Source organism: Semicossyphus pulcher, unplaced genomic scaffold (genome assembly GCF_022749685.1).
Source record: "Semicossyphus pulcher isolate SPU_LCO1_2020_fin unplaced genomic scaffold, fSemPul1.0.p SCAF_15, whole genome shotgun sequence".
Taxonomy (NCBI): Eukaryota; Metazoa; Chordata; class Actinopteri; order Labriformes; family Labridae; genus Semicossyphus; species Semicossyphus pulcher.
Window position 1 is genome coordinate 25746226 of NW_027211659.1, and position 22066 is coordinate 25768291.

General features: G+C 46.7%; 1 protein-coding gene across 2 annotated transcripts in view; it reads left to right on the forward strand.

Moving 5' to 3' along the window:
* The window catches only part of LOC138592009 (collagen alpha-3(VI) chain-like), a 118743-nt gene that overhangs the window by 29289 nt on the left and 67388 nt on the right, over nt 1-22066 (forward strand). The window lies entirely within an intron of this gene.

Consider the following 22066-nt stretch of genomic DNA (forward strand, 5'->3'; position numbering starts at 1 on the left):
TCCTTCTGGACGGTTCTGATGGCACAAGGAATGGCTTCCCTGCCATGCGCGATTTTGTTGAGAGAGTGGTGGAAAAACTCAATGTGGGACAAAACAAAGACCGTGTCTCTGTGGTCCAATACAGCAGAGATGCCGAGATTCATTTCTATCTGAACACATACACCACAAGCCAGGATATTTTGGATACGGTCAGAGGGCTGAAACATAGAGGAGGCAGACCCCTCAACACCGGGGCAGCCCTCCAGTACGTCAGGGACAACGTCTTTACAAACTCCTCCGGGAGTAGACGCCTGCAAGGTGTTCCACAGATGTTGATCCTGCTTAATGGAGGGAGGTCTTCTGACAATGTAGATACCCCAGCCTCTGCTCTCAAACAGCAGGGCATCCAAGTGATAGGCATTGGAACAAGGAACTCTGATAGTAGGGAGCTGCAGAAGATATCATATGACCCTAGTTACGCTCTATCAGTGTCTGACTTTACTGACCTCCCCAGTGTCCAGGAACAGCTCTCCTCTGTAATGAGCACAGTGCTAGTGAGGACCACGCCCATGACACCCACAGTAACTGGTAAGAAAATGACAGACTTTTACATTCCAAGGACATGGTAGGATGCATGTTGAACAGTATAAAAGTGTTTTATTTTAAGTTGAGGTAAGCCAGCAGCACTCTGAGGAAACAGGTGAGGCAGAGTTATTAGACTAAGTTGTAAAGTTCGTGGTTAGCTTCCGTCATCTGACTTTCACTCCGAAAAAATGTGACTCAGAACCTGAATATGTCTCAAATGTTTTGTTCCCTAGTGGAGAGAAGGCCAGCAGGAAAAGATGTTGTGTTCTTGTTGGATGGATCTGATGGTACTAGAAGTGGCTTCCCAGCTGTGCGAGACTTTGTGCAAAGAGTTGTCGAGACACTCAGTGTGGATGACAAAAAAGACCGTGTCTCAGTGGTTCAGTATAGCAAAGATCCAACTGTCCAATTCTATCTGAACACATACACCACAAAAGGCGACATCCTTGACACTGTCAGAGGATTGAGGCACAAAGGTGGAAGCCCACTCAACACTGGAGCAGCTCTCCAGTACTTGAGGGATAATGTCTTCACGGCCTCTGCTGGAAGCAGGCTCCTGGAAGGAGTTCCACAGCTCCTAATATTGATAAGTGGTGGAAGGTCATTTGACAGTGTTGATGCGCCAGCCTCTGCTCTCAAACAGCTGGGTGTCTTGACCTTTGCAATTGGAACCAGGAACAGTGATATTGGAGAACTGCAGAAGATATCCCACGATCCCAGTTACGCTCAAACTGTGTCTGAATTCACTGACCTTCCCAATGTCCAACAGCAGCTTCAGTCCTCCGTGGAGGCTGTGGTTGCTGAGGTCGCCCCAGAATCACCAACTGTGCCTGGTATGTAAACAAGCACGGCCCCTGCTGGCCTTATATGATACCTGACTTGTTTGACCGACATTGAGGGAAGTGAATTAAGTGTGACATTTGTTAAGCTGCATTCTAAGATTTTTGGGGTGTGCTCTCCCATCGTTTAAAATTGAAGTAGGCAGTGCTAGGTGATATTAAAAAAAAAGGAGTCCACCACTTGATGATTACCCATCAGCATACATTTTGCAAAAGTTTTTATTTTATGTCTTCCTGTCTTTTCTCAGTCGACACTGGCAAAAAGGATGTCGTATTCCTTCTGGACGGTTCTGATGGCACAAGGAATGGCTTCCCTGCCATGCGCGATTTTGTTGAGAGAGTGGTGGAAAAACTCAATGTGGGACAAAACAAAGACCGTGTCTCTGTGGTCCAATACAGCAGAGATGCCGAGATTCATTTCTATCTGAACACATACACCACAAGCCAGGATATTTTGGATACGGTCAGAGGGCTGAAACATAGAGGAGGCAGACCCCTCAACACCGGGGCAGCCCTCCAGTACGTCAGGGACAACGTCTTTACAAACTCCTCCGGGAGTAGACGCCTGCAAGGTGTTCCACAGATGTTGATCCTGCTTAATGGAGGGAGGTCTTCTGACAATGTAGATACCCCAGCCTCTGCTCTCAAACAGCAGGGCATCCAAGTGATAGGCATTGGAACAAGGAACTCTGACAGTAGGGAGCTGCAGAAGATATCATATGACCCTAGTTACGCTCTATCAGTGTCTGACTTTACTGACCTCCCCAGTGTCCAGGAACAGCTCTCCTCTGTAATGAGCACAGTGCTAGTGAGGACCACGCCCATGACACCCACAGTAACTGGTAAGAAAATGACAGACTTTTACATTCCAAGGACATGGTAGGATGCATGTTGAACAGTATAAAAGTGTTTTATTTTAAGTTGAGGTAAGCCAGCTGCACTCTGAGGAAACAGGTGAGGCAGAGTTATTAGACTAAGTTGTAAAGTTCGTGGTTAGCTTCCGTCATCTGACTTTCACTCCGAAAAAATGTGACTCAGAACCTGAATATGTCTCAAATGTTTTGTTCCCTAGTGGAGAGAAGGCCAGCAGGAAAAGATGTTGTGTTCTTGTTGGATGGATCTGATGGTACTAGAAGTGGCTTCCCAGCTGTGCGAGACTTTGTGCAAAGAGTTGTCGAGACACTCAGTGTGGATGACAAAAAAGACCGTGTCTCAGTGGTTCAGTATAGCAAAGATCCAACTGTCCAATTCTATCTGAACACATACACCACAAAAGGCGACATCCTTGACACTGTCAGAGGATTGAGGCACAAAGGTGGAAGACCACTCAACACTGGAGCAGCTCTCCAGTACTTGAGGGATAATGTCTTCACGGCCTCTGCTGGAAGCAGGCTCCTGGAAGGAGTTCCACAGCTCCTAATATTGATAAGTGGTGGAAGGTCATTTGACAGTGTTGATGCGCCAGCCTCTGCTCTCAAACAGCTGGGTGTCTTGACCTTTGCAATTGGAACCAGGAACAGTGATATTGGAGAACTGCAGAAGATATCCCACGATCCCAGTTACGCTCAAACTGTGTCTGAATTCACTGACCTTCCCAATGTCCAACAGCAGCTTCAGTCCTCCGTGGAGGCTGTGGTTGCTGAGGTCGCCCCAGAATCACCAACTGTACCTGGTATGTAAACAAGCACGGCCCCTGCTGGCCTTATATGATACCTGACTTGTTTGACCGACATTGAGGGAAGTGAATTAAGTGTGACATTTGTTAAGCTGCATTCTAAGATTTTGGGGGTGTGCTCTCCCATCGTTTAAAATTGAAGTAGGCAGTGCTAGGTGATATTAAAAAAAAAGGAGTCCACCACTTGATGATAACCCATCAGCATACATTTTGCAAAAGTTTTTATTTTATGTCTTCCTGTCTTTTCTCAGTCGACACTGGCAAAAAGGATGTCGTATTCCTTCTGGACGGTTCTGATGGCACAAGGAATGGCTTCCCTGCCATGCGTGATTTTGTTGAGAGAGTGGTGGAAAAACTCAATGTGGGACAAAACAAAGACCGTGTCTCTGTGGTCCAATACAGCAGAGATGCCGAGATTCATTTCTATCTGAACACATACACCACAAGCCAGGATATTTTGGATACGGTCAGAGGGCTGAAACATAGAGGAGGCAGACCCCTCAACACCGGGGCAGCCCTCCAGTACGTCAGGGACAACGTCTTTACAAACTCCTCCGGGAGTAGACGCCTGCAAGGTGTTCCACAGATGTTGATCCTGCTTAATGGAGGGAGGTCTTCTGACAATGTAGATACCCCAGCCTCTGCTCTCAAACAGCAGGGCATCCAAGTGATAGGCATTGGAACAAGGAACTCTGACAGTAGGGAGCTGCAGAAGATATCATATGACCCTAGTTACGCTCTATCAGTGTCTGACTTTACTGACCTCCCCAGTGTCCAGGAACAGCTCTCCTCTGTAATGAGCACAGTGCTAGTGAGGACCACGCCCATGACACCCACAGTAACTGGTAAGAAAATGACAGACTTTTACATTCCAAGGACATGGTAGGATGCATGTTGAACAGTATAAAAGTGTTTTATTTTAAGTTGAGGTAAGCCAGCAGCACTCTGAGGAAACAGGTGAGGCAGAGTTATTAGACTAAGTTGTAAAGTTCGTGGTTAGCTTCCGTCATCTGACTTTCACTCCGAAAAAATGTGACTCAGAACCTGAATATGTCTCAAATGTTTTGTTCCCTAGTGGAGAGAAGGCCAGCAGGAAAAGATGTTGTGTTCTTGTTGGATGGATCTGATGGTACTAGAAGTGGCTTCCCAGCTGTGCGAGACTTTGTGCAAAGAGTTGTCGAGACACTCAGTGTGGATGACAAAAAAGACCGTGTCTCAGTGGTTCAGTATAGCAAAGATCCAACTGTCCAATTCTATCTGAACACATACACCACAAAAGACGACATCCTTGACACTGTCAGAGGATTGAGGCACAAAGGTGGAAGACCACTCAACACTGGAGCAGCTCTCCAGTACTTGAGGGATAATGTCTTCACGGCCTCTGCTGGAAGCAGGCTCCTGGAAGGAGTTCCACAGCTCCTAATATTGATAAGTGGTGGAAGGTCATTTGACAGTGTTGATGCGCCAGCCTCTGCTCTCAAACAGCTGGGTGTCTTGACCTTTGCAATTGGAACCAGGAACAGTGATATTAGAGAACTGCAGAAGATATCCCACGATCCCAGTTACGCTCAAACTGTGTCTGAATTCACTGACCTTCCCAATGTCCAACAGCAGCTTCAGTCCTCCGTGGAGGCTGTGGTTGCTGAGGTCGCCCCAGAATCACCAACTGTACCTGGTATGTAAACAAGCACGGCCCCTGCTGGCCTTATATGATACCTGACTTGTTTGACCGACATTGAGGGAAGTGAATTAAGTGTGACATTTGTTAAGCTGCATTCTAAGATTTTTGGGGTGTGCTCTCCCATCGTTTAAAATTGAAGTAGGCAGTGCTAGGTGATATTAAAAAAAAAGGAGTCCACCACTTGATGATTACCCATCAGCATACATTTTGCAAAAGTTTTTATTTTATGTCTTCCTGTCTTTTCTCAGTCGACACTGGCAAAAAGGATGTCGTATTCCTTCTGGACGGTTCTGATGGCACAAGGAATGGCTTCCCTGCCATGCGTGATTTTGTTGAGAGAGTGGTGGAACAACTCAATGTGGGACAAAACAAAGACCGTGTCTCTGTGGTCCAATACAGCAGAGATGCCGAGATTCATTTCTATCTGAACACATACACCACAAGCCAGGATATTTTGGATACGGTCAGAGGGCTGAAACATAGAGGAGGCAGACCCCTCAACACCGGGGCAGCCCTCCAGTACGTCAGGGACAACGTCTTTACAAACTCCTCCGGGAGTAGACGCCTGCAAGGTGTTCCACAGATGTTGATCCTGCTTAATGGAGGGAGGTCTTCTGACAATGTAGATACCCCAGCCTCTGCTCTCAAACAGCAGGGCATCCAAGTGATAGGCATTGGAACAAGGAACTCTGACAGTAGGGAGCTGCAGAAGATATCATATGACCCTAGTTACGCTCTATCAGTGTCTGACTTTACTGACCTCCCCAGTGTCCAGGAACAGCTCTCCTCTGTAATGAGCAGAGTGCTAGTGAGGACCACGCCCATGACACCCACAGTAACTGGTAAGAAAATGACAGACTTTTACATTCCAAGGACATGGTAGGACGCATGTTGAACAGTATAAAAGTGTTTTATTTTAAGTTGAGGTAAGCCAGCAGCACTCTGAGGAAACAGGTGAGGCAGAGTTATTAGACTAAGTTGTAAAGTTCGTGGTTAGCTTCCGTCATCTGACTTTCACTCCGAAAAAATGTGACTCAGAACCTGAATATGTCTCAAATGTTTTGTTCCCTAGTGGAGAGAAGGCCAGCAGGAAAAGATGTTGTGTTCTTGTTGGATGGATCTGATGGTACTAGAAGTGGCTTCCCAGCTGTGCGAGACTTTGTGCAAAGAGTTGTCGAGACACTCAGTGTGGATGACAAAAAAGACCGTGTCTCAGTGGTTCAGTATAGCAAAGATCCAACTGTCCAATTCTATCTGAACACATACACCACAAAAGGCGACATCCTTGACACTGTCAGAGGATTGAGGCACAAAGGTGGAAGCCCACTCAACACTGGAGCAGCTCTCCAGTACTTGAGGGATAATGTCTTCACGGCCTCTGCTGGAAGCAGGCTCCTGGAAGGAGTTCCACAGCTCCTAATATTGATAAGTGGTGGAAGGTCATTTGACAGTGTTGATGCGCCAGCCTCTGCTCTCAAACAGCTGGGTGTCTTGACCTTTGTAATTGGAACCAGGAACAGTGATATTAGAGAACTGCAGAAGATATCCCACGATCCCAGTTACGCTCAAACTGTGTCTGAATTCACTGACCTTCCCAATGTCCAACAGCAGCTTCAGTCCTCCGTGGAGGCTGTGGTTGCTGAGGTCGCCCCAGAATCACCAACTGTGCCTGGTATGTAAACAAGCACGGCCCCTGCTGGCCTTATATGATACCTGACTTGTTTGACCGACATTGAGGGAAGTGAATTAAGTGTGACATTTGTTAAGCTGCATTCTAAGATTTTTGGGGTGTGCTCTCCCATCGTTTAAAATTGAAGTAGGCAGTGCTAGGTGATATTAACAAAAAAGGAGTCTACCACTTGATGATTACCCATCAGCATACATTTTGCAAAAGTTTTTATTTTATGTCTTCCTGTCTTTTCTCAGTCGACACTGGCAAAAAGGATGTCGTATTCCTTCTGGACGGTTCTGATGGCACAAGGAATGGCTTCCCTGCCATGCGCGATTTTGTTGAGAGAGTGGTGGAAAAACTCAATGTGGGACAAAACAAAGACCGTGTCTCTGTGGTCCAATACAGCAGAGATGCCGAGATTCATTTCTATCTGAACACATACACCACAAGCCAGGATATTTTGGATACGGTCAGAGGGCTGAAACATAGAGGAGGCAGACCCCTCAACACCGGGGCAGCCCTCCAGTACGTCAGGGACAACGTCTTTACAAACTCCTCCGGGAGTAGACGCCTGCAAGGTGTTCCACAGATGTTGATCCTGCTTAATGGAGGGAGGTCTTCTGACAATGTAGATACCCCAGCCTCTGCTCTCAAACAGCAGGGCATCCAAGTGATAGGCATTGGAACAAGGAACTCTGACAGTAGGGAGCTGCAGAAGATATCATATGACCCTAGTTACGCTCTATCAGTGTCTGACTTTACTGACCTCCCCAGTGTCCAGGAACAGCTCTCCTCTGTAATGAGCAGAGTGCTAGTGAGGACCACGCCCATGACACCCACAGTAACTGGTAAGAAAATGACAGACTTTTACATTCCAAGGACATGGTAGGATGCATGTTGAACAGTATAAAAGTGTTTTATTTTAAGTTGAGGTAAGCCAGCTGCACTCTGAGGAAACAGGTGAGGCAGAGTTATTAGACTAAGTTGTAAAGTTCGTGGTTAGCTTCCGTCATCTGACTTTCACTCCGAAAAAATGTGACTCAGAACCTGAATATGTCTCAAATGTTTTGTTCCCTAGTGGAGAGAAGGCCAGCAGGAAAAGATGTTGTGTTCTTGTTGGATGGATCTGATGGTACTAGAAGTGGCTTCCCAGCTGTGCGAGACTTTGTGCAAAGAGTTGTCGAGACACTCAGTGTGGATGACAAAAAAGACCGTGTCTCAGTGGTTCAGTATAGCAAAGATCCAACTGTCCAATTCTATCTGAACACATACACCACAAAAGGCGACATCCTTGACACTGTCAGAGGATTGAGGCACAAAGGTGGAAGACCACTCAACACTGGAGCAGCTCTCCAGTACTTGAGGGATAATGTCTTCACGGCCTCTGCTGGAAGCAGGCTCCTGGAAGGAGTTCCACAGCTCCTAATATTGATAAGTGGTGGAAGGTCATTTGACAGTGTTGATGCGCCAGCCTCTGCTCTCAAACAGCTGGGTGTCTTGACCTTTGCAATTGGAACCAGGAACAGTGATATTGGAGAACTGCAGAAGATATCCCACGATCCCAGTTACGCTCAAACTGTGTCTGAATTCACTGACCTTCCCAATGTCCAACAGCAGCTTCAGTCCTCCGTGGAGGCTGTGGTTGCTGAGGACGCCCCAGAATCACCAACTGTACCTGGTATGTAAACAAGCACGGCCCCTGCTGGCCTTATATGATACCTGACTTGTTTGACCGACATTGAGGGAAGTGAATTAAGTGTGACATTTGTTAAGCTGCATTCTAAGATTTTGGGGGTGTGCTCTCCCATCGTTTAAAATTGAAGTAGGCAGTGCTAGGTGATATTAAAAAAAAAGGAGTCCACCACTTGATGATAACCCATCAGCATACATTTTGCAAAAGTTTTTATTTTATGTCTTCCTGTCTTTTCTCAGTCGACACTGGCAAAAAGGATGTCGTATTCCTTCTGGACGGTTCTGATGGCACAAGGAATGGCTTCCCTGCCATGCGTGATTTTGTTGAGAGAGTGGTGGAAAAACTCAATGTGGGACAAAACAAAGACCGTGTCTCTGTGGTCCAATACAGCAGAGATGCCGAGATTCATTTCTATCTGAACACATACACCACAAGCCAGGATATTTTGGATACGGTCAGAGGGCTGAAACATAGAGGAGGCAGACCCATCAACACCGGGGCAGCCCTCCAGTACGTCAGGGACAACGTCTTTACAAACTCCTCCGGGAGTAGACGCCTGCAAGGTGTTCCACAGATGTTGATCCTGCTTAATGGAGGGAGGTCTTCTGACAATGTAGATACCCCAGCCTCTGCTCTCAAACAGCAGGGCATCCAAGTGATAGGCATTGGAACAAGGAACTCTGACAGTAGGGAGCTGCAGAAGATATCATATGACCCTAGTTACGCTCTATCAGTGTCTGACTTTACTGACCTCCCCAGTGTCCAGGAACAGCTCTCCTCTGTAATGAGCACAGTGCTAGTGAGGACCACGCCCATGACACCCACAGTAACTGGTAAGAAAATGACAGACTTTTACATTCCAAGGACATGGTAGGATGCATGTTGAACAGTATAAAAGTGTTTTATTTTAAGTTGAGGTAAGCCAGCAGCACTCTGAGGAAACAGGTGAGGCAGAGTTATTAGACTAAGTTGTAAAGTTCGTGGTTAGCTTCCGTCATCTGACTTTCACTCCGAAAAAATGTGACTCAGAACCTGAATATGTCTCAAATGTTTTGTTCCCTAGTGGAGAGAAGGCCAGCAGGAAAAGATGTTGTGTTCTTGTTGGATGGATCTGATGGTACTAGAAGTGGCTTCCCAGCTGTGCGAGACTTTGTGCAAAGAGTTGTCGAGACACTCAGTGTGGATGACAAAAAAGACCGTGTCTCAGTGGTTCAGTATAGCAAAGATCCAACTGTCCAATTCTATCTGAACACATACACCACAAAAGACGACATCCTTGACACTGTCAGAGGATTGAGGCACAAAGGTGGAAGACCACTCAACACTGGAGCAGCTCTCCAGTACTTGAGGGATAATGTCTTCACGGCCTCTGCTGGAAGCAGGCTCCTGGAAGGAGTTCCACAGCTCCTAATATTGATAAGTGGTGGAAGGTCATTTGACAGTGTTGATGCGCCAGCCTCTGCTCTCAAACAGCTGGGTGTCTTGACCTTTGCAATTGGAACCAGGAACAGTGATATTAGAGAACTGCAGAAGATATCCCACGATCCCAGTTATGCTCAAACTGTGTCTGAATTCACTGACCTTCCCAATGTCCAACAGCAGCTTCAGTCCTCCGTGGAGGCTGTGGTTGCTGAGGTCGCCCCAGAATCACCAACTGTACCTGGTATGTAAACAAGCACGGCCCCTGCTGGCCTTATATGATACCTGACTTGTTTGACCGACATTGAGGGAAGTGAATTAAGTGTGACATTTGTTAAGCTGCATTCTAAGATTTTTGGGGTGTGCTCTCCCATCGTTTAAAATTGAAGTAGGCAGTGCTAGGTGATATTAAAAAAAAAGGAGTCCACCACTTGATGATTACCCATCAGCATACATTTTGCAAAAGTTTTTATTTTATGTCTTCCTGTCTTTTCTCAGTCGACACTGGCAAAAAGGATGTCGTATTCCTTCTGGACGGTTCTGATGGCACAAGGAATGGCTTCCCTGCCATGCGCGATTTTGTTGAGAGAGTGGTGGAAAAACTCAATGTGGGACAAAACAAAGACCGTGTCTCTGTGGTCCAATACAGCAGAGATGCCGAGATTCATTTCTATCTGAACACATACACCACAAGCCAGGATATTTTGGATACGGTCAGAGGGCTGAAACATAGAGGAGGCAGACCCCTCAACACCGGGGCAGCCCTCCAGTACGTCAGGGACAACGTCTTTACAAACTCCTCCGGGAGTAGACGCCTGCAAGGTGTTCCACAGATGTTGATCCTGCTTAATGGAGGGAGGTCTTCTGACAATGTAGATACCCCAGCCTCTGCTCTCAAACAGCAGGGCATCCAAGTGATAGGCATTGGAACAAGGAACTCTGACAGTAGGGAGCTGCAGAAGATATCATATGACCCTAGTTACGCTCTATCAGTGTCTGACTTTACTGACCTCCCCAGTGTCCAGGAACAGCTCTCCTCTGTAATGAGCAGAGTGCTAGTGAGGACCACGCCCATGACACCCACAGTAACTGGTAAGAAAATGACAGACTTTTACATTCCAAGGACATGGTAGGACGCATGTTGAACAGTATAAAAGTGTTTTATTTTAAGTTGAGGTAAGCCAGCAGCACTCTGAGGAAACAGGTGAGGCAGAGTTATTAGACTAAGTTGTAAAGTTCGTGGTTAGCTTCCGTCATCTGACTTTCACTCCGAAAAAATGTGACTCAGAACCTGAATATGTCTCAAATGTTTTGTTCCCTAGTGGAGAGAAGGCCAGCAGGAAAAGATGTTGTGTTCTTGTTGGATGGATCTGATGGTACTAGAAGTGGCTTCCCAGCTGTGCGAGACTTTGTGCAAAGAGTTGTCGAGACACTCAGTGTGGATGACAAAAAAGACCGTGTCTCAGTGGTTCAGTATAGCAAAGATCCAACTGTCCAATTCTATCTGAACACATACACCACAAAAGGCGACATCCTTGACACTGTCAGAGGATTGAGGCACAAAGGTGGAAGCCCACTCAACACTGGAGCAGCTCTCCAGTACTTGAGGGATAATGTCTTCACGGCCTCTGCTGGAAGCAGGCTCCTGGAAGGAGTTCCACAGCTCCTAATATTGATAAGTGGTGGAAGGTCATTTGACAGTGTTGATGCGCCAGCCTCTGCTCTCAAACAGCTGGGTGTCTTGACCTTTGCAATTGGAACCAGGAACAGTGATATTAGAGAACTGCAGAAGATATCCCACGATCCCAGTTACGCTCAAACTGTGTCTGAATTCACTGACCTTCCCAATGTCCAACAGCAGCTTCAGTCCTCCGTGGAGGCTGTGGTTGCTGAGGTCGCCCCAGAATCACCAACTGTGCCTGGTATGTAAACAAGCACGGCCCCTGCTGGCCTTATATGATACCTGACTTGTTTGACCGACATTGAGGGAAGTGAATTAAGTGTGACATTTGTTAAGCTGCATTCTAAGATTTTTGGGGTGTGCTCTCCCATCGTTTAAAATTGAAGTAGGCAGTGCTAGGTGATATTAACAAAAAAGGAGTCTACCACTTGATGATTACCCATCAGCATACATTTTGCAAAAGTTTTTATTTTATGTCTTCCTGTCTTTTCTCAGTCGACACTGGCAAAAAGGATGTCGTATTCCTTCTGGACGGTTCTGATGGCACAAGGAATGGCTTCCCTGCCATGCGCGATTTTGTTGAGAGAGTGGTGGAAAAACTCAATGTGGGACAAAACAAAGACCGTGTCTCTGTGGTCCAATACAGCAGAGATGCCGAGATTCATTTCTATCTGAACACATACACCACAAGCCAGGATATTTTGGATACGGTCAGAGGGCTGAAACATAGAGGAGGCAGACCCCTCAACACCGGGGCAGCCCTCCAGTACGTCAGGGACAACGTCTTTACAAACTCCTCCGGGAGTAGACGCCTGCAAGGTGTTCCACAGATGTTGATCCTGCTTAATGGAGGGAGGTCTTCTGACAATGTAGATACCCCAGCCTCTGCTCTCAAACAGCAGGGCATCCAAGTGATAGGCATTGGAACAAGGAACTCTGACAGTAGGGAGCTGCAGAAGATATCATATGACCCTAGTTACGCTCTATCAGTGTCTGACTTTACTGACCTCCCCAGTGTCCAGGAACAGCTCTCCTCTGTAATGAGCACAGTGCTAGTGAGGACCACGCCCATGACACCCACAGTAACTGGTAAGAAAATGACAGACTTTTACATTCCAAGGACATGGTAGGATGCATGTTGAACAGTATAAAAGTGTTTTATTTTAAGTTGAGGTAAGCCAGCAGCACTCTGAGGAAACAGGTGAGGCAGAGTTATTAGACTAAGTTGTAAAGTTCGTGGTTAGCTTCCGTCATCTGACTTTCACTCCGAAAAAATGTGACTCAGAACCTGAATATGTCTCAAATGTTTTGTTCCCTAGTGGAGAGAAGGCCAGCAGGAAAAGATGTTGTGTTCTTGTTGGATGGATCTGATGGTACTAGAAGTGGCTTCCCAGCTGTGCGAGACTTTGTGCAAAGAGTTGTCGAGACACTCAGTGTGGATGACAAAAAAGACCGTGTCTCAGTGGTTCAGTATAGCAAAGATCCAACTGTCCAATTCTATCTGAACACATACACCACAAAAGGCGACATCCTTGACACTGTCAGAGGATTGAGGCACAAAGGTGGAAGACCACTCAACACTGGAGCAGCTCTCCAGTACTTGAGGGATAATGTCTTCACGGCCTCTGCTGGAAGCAGGCTCCTGGAAGGAGTTCCACAGCTCCTAATATTGATAAGTGGTGGAAGGTCATTTGACAGTGTTGATGCACCAGCCTCTGCTCTCAAACAGCTGGGTGTCTTGACCTTTGCAATTGGAACCAGGAACAGTGATATTAGAGAACTGCAGAAGATATCCCACGATCCCAGTTACGCTCAAACTGTGTCTGAATTCACTGACCTTCCCAATGTCCAACAGCAGCTTCAGTCCTCCGTGGAGGCTGTGGTTGCTGAGGTCGCCCCAGAATCACCAACTGTACCTGGTATGTAAACAAGCACGGCCCCTGCTGGCCTTATATGATACCTGACTTGTTTGACCGACATTGAGGGAAGTGAATTAAGTGTGACATTTGTTAAGCTGCATTCTAAGATTTTTGGGGTGTGCTCTCCCATCGTTTAAAATTGAAGTAGGCAGTGCTAGGTGATATTAACAAAAAAGGAGTCTACCACTTGATGATTACCCATCAGCATACATTTTGCAAAAGTTTTTATTTTATGTCTTCCTGTCTTTTCTCAGTCGACACTGGCAAAAAGGATGTCGTATTCCTTCTGGACGGTTCTGATGGCACAAGGAATGGCTTCCCTGCCATGCGCGATTTTGTTGAGAGAGTGGTGGAAAAACTCAATGTGGGACAAAACAAAGACCGTGTCTCTGTGGTCCAATACAGCAGAGATGCCGAGATTCATTTCTATCTGAACACATACACCACAAGCCAGGATATTTTGGATACGGTCAGAGGGCTGAAACATAGAGGAGGCAGACCCCTCAACACCGGGGCAGCCCTCCAGTACGTCAGGGACAACGTCTTTACAAACTCCTCCGGGAGTAGACGCCTGCAAGGTGTTCCACAGATGTTGATCCTGCTTAATGGAGGGAGGTCTTCTGACAATGTAGATACCCCAGCCTCTGCTCTCAAACAGCAGGGCATCCAAGTGATAGGCATTGGAACAAGGAACTCTGACAGTAGGGAGCTGCAGAAGATATCATATGACCCTAGTTACGCTCTATCAGTGTCTGACTTTACTGACCTCCCCAGTGTCCAGGAACAGCTCTCCTCTGTAATGAGCAGAGTGCTAGTGAGGACCACGCCCATGACACCCACAGTAACTGGTAAGAAAATGACAGACTTTTACATTCCAAGGACATGGTAGGATGCATGTTGAACAGTATAAAAGTGTTTTATTTTAAGTTGAGGTAAGCCAGCTGCACTCTGAGGAAACAGGTGAGGCAGAGTTATTAGACTAAGTTGTAAAGTTCGTGGTTAGCTTCCGTCATCTGACTTTCACTCCGAAAAAATGTGACTCAGAACCTGAATATGTCTCAAATGTTTTGTTCCCTAGTGGAGAGAAGGCCAGCAGGAAAAGATGTTGTGTTCTTGTTGGATGGATCTGATGGTACTAGAAGTGGCTTCCCAGCTGTGCGAGACTTTGTGCAAAGAGTTGTCGAGACACTCAGTGTGGATGACAAAAAAGACCGTGTCTCAGTGGTTCAGTATAGCAAAGATCCAACTGTCCAATTCTATCTGAACACATACACCACAAAAGGCGACATCCTTGACACTGTCAGAGGATTGAGGCACAAAGGTGGAAGACCACTCAACACTGGAGCAGCTCTCCAGTACTTGAGGGATAATGTCTTCACGGCCTCTGCTGGAAGCAGGCTCCTGGAAGGAGTTCCACAGCTCCTAATATTGATAAGTGGTGGAAGGTCATTTGACAGTGTTGATGCGCCAGCCTCTGCTCTCAAACAGCTGGGTGTCTTGACCTTTGCAATTGGAACCAGGAACAGTGATATTGGAGAACTGCAGAAGATATCCCACGATCCCAGTTACGCTCAAACTGTGTCTGAATTCACTGACCTTCCCAATGTCCAACAGCAGCTTCAGTCCTCCGTGGAGGCTGTGGTTGCTGAGGTCGCCCCAGAATCACCAACTGTGCCTGGTATGTAAACAAGCACGGCCCCTGCTGGCCTTATATGATACCTGACTTGTTTGACCGACATTGAGGGAAGTGAATTAAGTGTGACATTTGTTAAGCTGCATTCTAAGATTTTTGGGGTGTGCTCTCCCATCGTTTAAAATTGAAGTAGGCAGTGCTAGGTGATATTAAAAAAAAAGGAGTCCACCACTTGATGATTACCCATCAGCATACATTTTGCAAAAGTTTTTATTTTATGTCTTCCTGTCTTTTCTCAGTCGACACTGGCAAAAAGGATGTCGTATTCCTTCTGGACGGTTCTGATGGCACAAGGAATGGCTTCCCTGCCATGCGCGATTTTGTTGAGAGAGTGGTGGAACAACTCAATGTGGGACAAAACAAAGACCGTGTCTCTGTGGTCCAATACAGCAGAGATGCCGAGATTCATTTCTATCTGAACACATACACCACAAGCCAGGATATTTTGGATACGGTCAGAGGGCTGAAACATAGAGGAGGCAGACCCCTCAACACCGGGGCAGCCCTCCAGTACGTCAGGGACAACGTCTTTACAAACTCCTCCGGGAGTAGACGCCTGCAAGGTGTTCCACAGATGTTGATCCTGCTTAATGGAGGGAGGTCTTCTGACAATGTAGATACCCCAGCCTCTGCTCTCAAACAGCAGGGCATCCAAGTGATAGGCATTGGAACAAGGAACTCTGACAGTAGGGAGCTGCAGAAGATATCATATGACCCTAGTTACGCTCTATCAGTGTCTGACTTTACTGACCTCCCCAGTGTCCAGGAACAGCTCTCCTCTGTAATGAGCACAGTGCTAGTGAGGACCATGCCCATGACACCCACAGTAACTGGTAAGAAAATGACAGACTTTTACATTCCAAGGACATGGTAGGATGCATGTTGAACAGTATAAAAGTGTTTTATTTTAAGTTGAGGTAAGCCAGCTGCACTCTGAGGAAACAGGTGAGGCAGAGTTATTAGACTAAGTTGTAAAGTTCGTGGTTAGCTTCCGTCATCTGACTTTCACTCCGAAAAAATGTGACTCAGAACCTGAATATGTCTCAAATGTTTTGTTCCCTAGTGGAGAGAAGGCCAGCAGGAAAAGATGTTGTGTTCTTGTTGGATGGATCTGATGGTACTAGAAGTGGCTTCCCAGCTGTGCGAGACTTTGTGCAAAGAGTTGTCGAGACACTCAGTGTGGATGACAAAAAAGACCGTGTCTCAGTGGTTCAGTATAGCAAAGATCCAACTGTCCAATTCTATCTGAACACATACACCACAAAAGGCGACATCCTTGACACTGTCAGAGGATTGAGGCACAAAGGTGGAAGACCACTCAACACTGGAGCAGCTCTCCAGTACTTGAGGGATAATGTCTTCACGGCCTCTGCTGGAAGCAGGCTCCTGGAAGGAGTTCCACAGCTCCTAATATTGATAAGTGGTGGAAGGTCATTTGACAGTGTTGATGCGCCAGCCTCTGCTCTCAAACAGCTGGGTGTCTTGACCTTTGCAATTGGAACCAGGAACAGTGATATTGGAGAACTGCAGAAGATATCCCACGATCCCAGTCACGCTCAAACTGTGTCTGAATTCACTGACCTTCCCAATGTCCAACAGCAGCTTCAGTCCTCCGTGGAGGCTGTGGTTGCTGAGGTCGCCCCAGAATCACCAACTGTACCTGGTATGTAAACAAGCACGGCCCCTGCTGGCCTTATATGATACCTGACTTGTTTGACCGACATTGAGGGAAGTGAATTAAGTGTGACATTTGTTAAGCTGCATTCTAAGATTTTGGGGGTGTGCTCTCCCATCGTTTAAAATTGAAGTAGGCAGTGCTAGGTGATATTAAAAAAAAAGGAGTCCACCACTTGATGATAACCCATCAGCATACATTTTGCAAAAGTTTTTATTTTATGTCTTCCTGTCTTTTCTCAGTCGACACTGGCAAAAAGGATGTCGTATTCCTTCTGGACGGTTCTGATGGCACAAGGAATGGCTTCCTTGCCATGCGTGATTTTGTTGAGAGAGTGGTGGAAAAACTCAATGTGGGACAAAACAAAGACCGTGTCTCTGTGGTCCAATACAGCAGAGATGCCGAGATTCATTTCTATCTGAACACATACACCACAAGCCAGGATATTTTGGATACGGTCAGAGGGCTGAAACATAGAGGAGGCAGACCCCTCAACACCGGGGCAGCCCTCCAGTACGTCAGGGACAACGTCTTTACAAACTCCTCCGGGAGTAGACGCCTGCAAGGTGTTCCACAGATGTTGATCCTGCTTAATGGAGGGAGGTCTTCTGACAATGTAGATACCCCAGCCTCTGCTCTCAAACAGCAGGGCATCCAAGTGATAGGCATTGGAACAAGGAACTCTGACAGTAGGGAGCTGCAGAAGATATCATATGACCCTAGTTACGCTCTATCAGTGTCTGACTTTACTGACCTCCCCAGTGTCCAGGAACAGCTCTCCTCTGTAATGAGCAGAGTGCTAGTGAGGACCACGCCCATGACACCCACAGTAACTGGTAAGAAAATGACAGACTTTTACATTCCAAGGACATGGTAGGACGCATGTTGAACAGTATAAAAGTGTTTTATTTTAAGTTGAGGTAAGCCAGCAGCACTCTGAGGAAACAGGTGAGGCAGAGTTATTAGACTAAGTTGTAAAGTTCGTGGTTAGCTTCCGTCATCTGACTTTCACTCCGAAAAAATGTGACTCAGAACCTGAATATGTCTCAAATGTTTTGTTCCCTAGTGGAGAGAAGGCCAGCAGGAAAAGATGTTGTGTTCTTGTTGGATGGATCTGATGGTACTAGAAGTGGCTTCCCAGCTGTGCGAGACTTTGTGCAAAGAGTTGTCGAGACACTCAGTGTGGATGACAAAAAAGACCGTGTCTCAGTGGTTCAGTATAGCAAAGATCCAACTGTCCAATTCTATCTGAACACATACACCACAAAAGGCGACATCCTTGACACTGTCAGAGGATTGAGGCACAAAGGTGGAAGCCCACTCAACACTGGAGCAGCTCTCCAGTACTTGAGGGATAATGTCTTCACGGCCTCTGCTGGAAGCAGGCTCCTGGAAGGAGTTCCACAGCTCCTAATATTGATAAGTGGTGGAAGGTCATTTGACAGTGTTGATGCGCCAGCCTCTGCTCTCAAACAGCTGGGTGTCTTGACCTTTGCAATTGGAACCAGGAACAGTGATATTAGAGAACTGCAGAAGATATCCCACGATCCCAGTTACGCTCAAACTGTGTCTGAATTCACTGACCTTCCCAATGTCCAACAGCAGCTTCAGTCCTCCGTGGAGGCTGTGGTTGCTGAGGTCGCCCCAGAATCACCAACTGTACCTGGTATGTAAACAAGCACGGCCCCTGCTGGCCTTATATGATACCTGACTTGTTTGACCGACATTGAGGGAAGTGAATTAAGTGTGACATTTGTTAAGCTGCATTCTAAGATTTTTGGGGTGTGCTCTCCCATCGTTTAAAATTGAAGTAGGCAGTGCTAGGTGATATTAACAAAAAAGGAGTCTACCACTTGATGATTACCCATCAGCATACATTTTGCAAAAGTTTTTATTTTATGTCTTCCTGTCTTTTCTCAGTCGACACTGGCAAAAAGGATGTCGTATTCCTTCTGGACGGTTCTGATGGCACAAGGAATGGCTTCCCTGCCATGCGCGATTTTGTTGAGAGAGTGGTGGAAAAACTCAATGTGGGACAAAACAAAGACCGTGTCTCTGTGGTCCAATACAGCAGAGATGCCGAGATTCATTTCTATCTGAACACATACACCACAAGCCAGGATATTTTGGATACGGTCAGAGGGCTGAAACATAGAGGAGGCAGACCCCTCAACACCGGGGCAGCCCTCCAGTACGTCAGGGACAACGTCTTTACAAACTCCTCCGGGAGTAGACGCCTGCAAGGTGTTCCACAGATGTTGATCCTGCTTAATGGAGGGAGGTCTTCTGACAATGTAGATACCCCAGCCTCTGCTCTCAAACAGCAGGGCATCCAAGTGATAGGCATTGGAACAAGGAACTCTGACAGTAGGGAGCTGCAGAAGATATCATATGACCCTAGTTACGCTCTATCAGTGTCTGACTTTACTGACCTCCCCAGTGTCCAGGAACAGCTCTCCTCTGTAATGAGCAGAGTGCTAGTGAGGACCACGCCCATGACACCCACAGTAACTGGTAAGAAAATGACAGACTTTTACATTCCAAGGACATGGTAGGATGCATGTTGAACAGTATAAAAGTGTTTTATTTTAAGTTGAGGTAAGCCAGCAGCACTCTGAGGAAACAGGTGAGGCAGAGTTATTAGACTAAGTTGTAAAGTTCGTGGTTAGCTTCCGTCATCTGACTTTCACTCCGAAAAAATGTGACTCAGAACCTGAATATGTCTCAAATGTTTTGTTCCCTAGTGGAGAGAAGGCCAGCAGGAAAAGATGTTGTGTTCTTGTTGGATGGATCTGATGGTACTAGAAGTGGCTTCCCAGCTGTGCGAGACTTTGTGCAAAGAGTTGTCGAGACACTCAGTGTGGATGACAAAAAAGACCGTGTCTCAGTGGTTCAGTATAGCAAAGATCCAACTGTCCAATTCTATCTGAACACATACACCACAAAAGGCGACATCCTTGACACTGTCAGAGGATTGAGGCACAAAGGTGGAAGACCACTCAACACTGGAGCAGCTCTCCAGTACTTGAGGGATAATGTCTTCACGGCCTCTGCTGGAAGCAGGCTCCTGGAAGGAGTTCCACAGCTCCTAATATTGATAAGTGGTGGAAGGTCATTTGACAGTGTTGATGCGCCAGCCTCTGCTCTCAAACAGCTGGGTGTCTTGACCTTTGCAATTGGAACCAGGAACAGTGATATTGGAGAACTGCAGAAGATATCCCACGATCCCAGTTACGCTCAAACTGTGTCTGAATTCACTGACCTTCCCAATGTCCAACAGCAGCTTCAGTCCTCCGTGGAGGCTGTGGTTGCTGAGGTCGCCCCAGAATCACCAACTGTACCTGGTATGTAAACAAGCACGGCCCCTGCTGGCCTTATATGATACCTGACTTGTTTGACCGACATTGAGGGAAGTGAATTAAGTGTGACATTTGTTAAACTGCATTCTAAGATTTTGGGGGTGTGCTCTCCCATCGTTTAAAATTGAAGTAGGCAGTGCTAGGTGATATTAAAAAAAAAGGAGTCCACCACTTGATGATAACCCATCAGCATACATTTTGCAAAAGTTTTTATTTTATGTCTTCCTGTCTTTTCTCAGTCGACACTGGCAAAAAGGATGTCGTATTCCTTCTGGACGGTTCTGATGGCACAAGGAATGGCTTCCCTGCCATGCGCGATTTTGTTGAGAGAGTGGTGGAAAAACTCAATGTGGGACAAAACAAAGACCGTGTCTCTGTGGTCCAATACAGCAGAGATGCCGAGATTCATTTCTATCTGAACACATACACCACAAGCCAGGATATTTTGGATACGGTCAGAGGGCTGAAACATAGAGGAGGCAGACCCCTCAACACCGGGGCAGCCCTCCAGTACGTCAGGGACAACGTCTTTACAAACTCCTCCGGGAGTAGACGCCTGCAAGGTGTTCCACAGATGTTGATCCTGCTTAATGGAGGGAGGTCTTCTGACAATGTAGATACCCCAGCCTCTGCTCTCAAACAGCAGGGCATCCAAGTGATAGGCATTGGAACAAGGAACTCTGACAGTAGGGAGCTGCAGAAGATATCATATGACCCTAGTTACGCTCTATCAGTGTCTGACTTTACTGACCTCCCCAGTGTCCAGGAACAGCTCTCCTCTGTAATGAGCACAGTGCTAGTGAGGACCACGCCCATGACACCCACAGTAACTGGTAAGAAAATGACAGACTGTTACATACCAAGGTCATGGTAGGACGCATGTTGAACAGTATAAAAGTGTTTTATTTTAAGTTGAGGTAAGCCAGCTGCACTCTGAGGAAACAGGTGAGGCAGAGTTATTAGACTAAGTTGTAAAGTTCGTGGTTAGCTTCCGTCATCTGACTTTCACTCCGAAAAAATGTGACTCAGAACCTGAATATGTCTCAAATGTTTTGTTCCCTAGTGGAGAGAAGGCCAGCAGGAAAAGATGTTGTGTTCTTGTTGGATGGATCTGATGGTACTAGAAGTGGCTTCCCAGCTGTGCGAGACTTTGTGCAAAGAGTTGTCGAGACACTCAGTGTGGATGACAAAAAAGACCGTGTCTCAGTGGTTCAGTATAGCAAAGATCCAACTGTCCAATTCTATCTGAACACATACACCACAAAAGGCGACATCCTTGACACTGTCAGAGGATTGAGGCACAAAGGTGGAAGACCCCTCAACACTGGAGCAGCTCTCCAGTACTTGAGGGATAATGTCTTCACGGCCTCTGCTGGAAGCAGGCTCCTGGAAGGAGTTCCACAGCTCCTAATATTGATAAGTGGTGGAAGGTCATTTGACAGTGTTGATGCGCCAGCCTCTGCTCTCAAACAGCTGGGTGTCTTGACCTTTGCAATTGGAACCAGGAACAGTGATATTAGAGAACTGCAGAAGATATCCCACGATCCCAGTCACGCTCAAACTGTGTCTGAATTCACTGACCTTCCCAATGTCCAACAGCAGCTTCAGTCCTCCGTGGAGGCTGTGGTTGCTGAGGTCGCCCCAGAATCACCAACTGTACCTGGTATGTAAACAAGCACGGCCCCTGCTGGCCTTATATGATACCTGACTTGTTTGACCGACATTGAGGGAAGTGAATTAAGTGTGACATTTGTTAAACTGCATTCTAAGATTTTGGGGGTGTGCCTTCCCATCATTTAAAATTGAAGTAGGCAGTGCTAGGTGATATTAAAAAAAAAAGGAGTCCACCACTTGATGATTACCCATCAGCATACATTTTGCAAAAGTTTTTATTTTATGTCTTCCTGTCTTTTCTCAGTCGACACTGGCAAAAAGGATGTCGTATTCCTTCTGGACGGTTCTGATGGCACAAGGAGTGGCTTCCCTGCCATGCGCGATTTTGTTGAGAGAGTGGTGGAAAAACTCAATGTGGGACAAAACAAAGACCGTGTCTCTGTGGTCCAATACAGCAGAGATGCCGAGATTCATTTCTATCTGAACACATACACCACAAGCCAGGATATTTTGGATACGGTCAGAGGGCTGAAACATAGAGGAGGCAGACCCCTCAACACCGGGGCAGCCCTCCAGTACGTC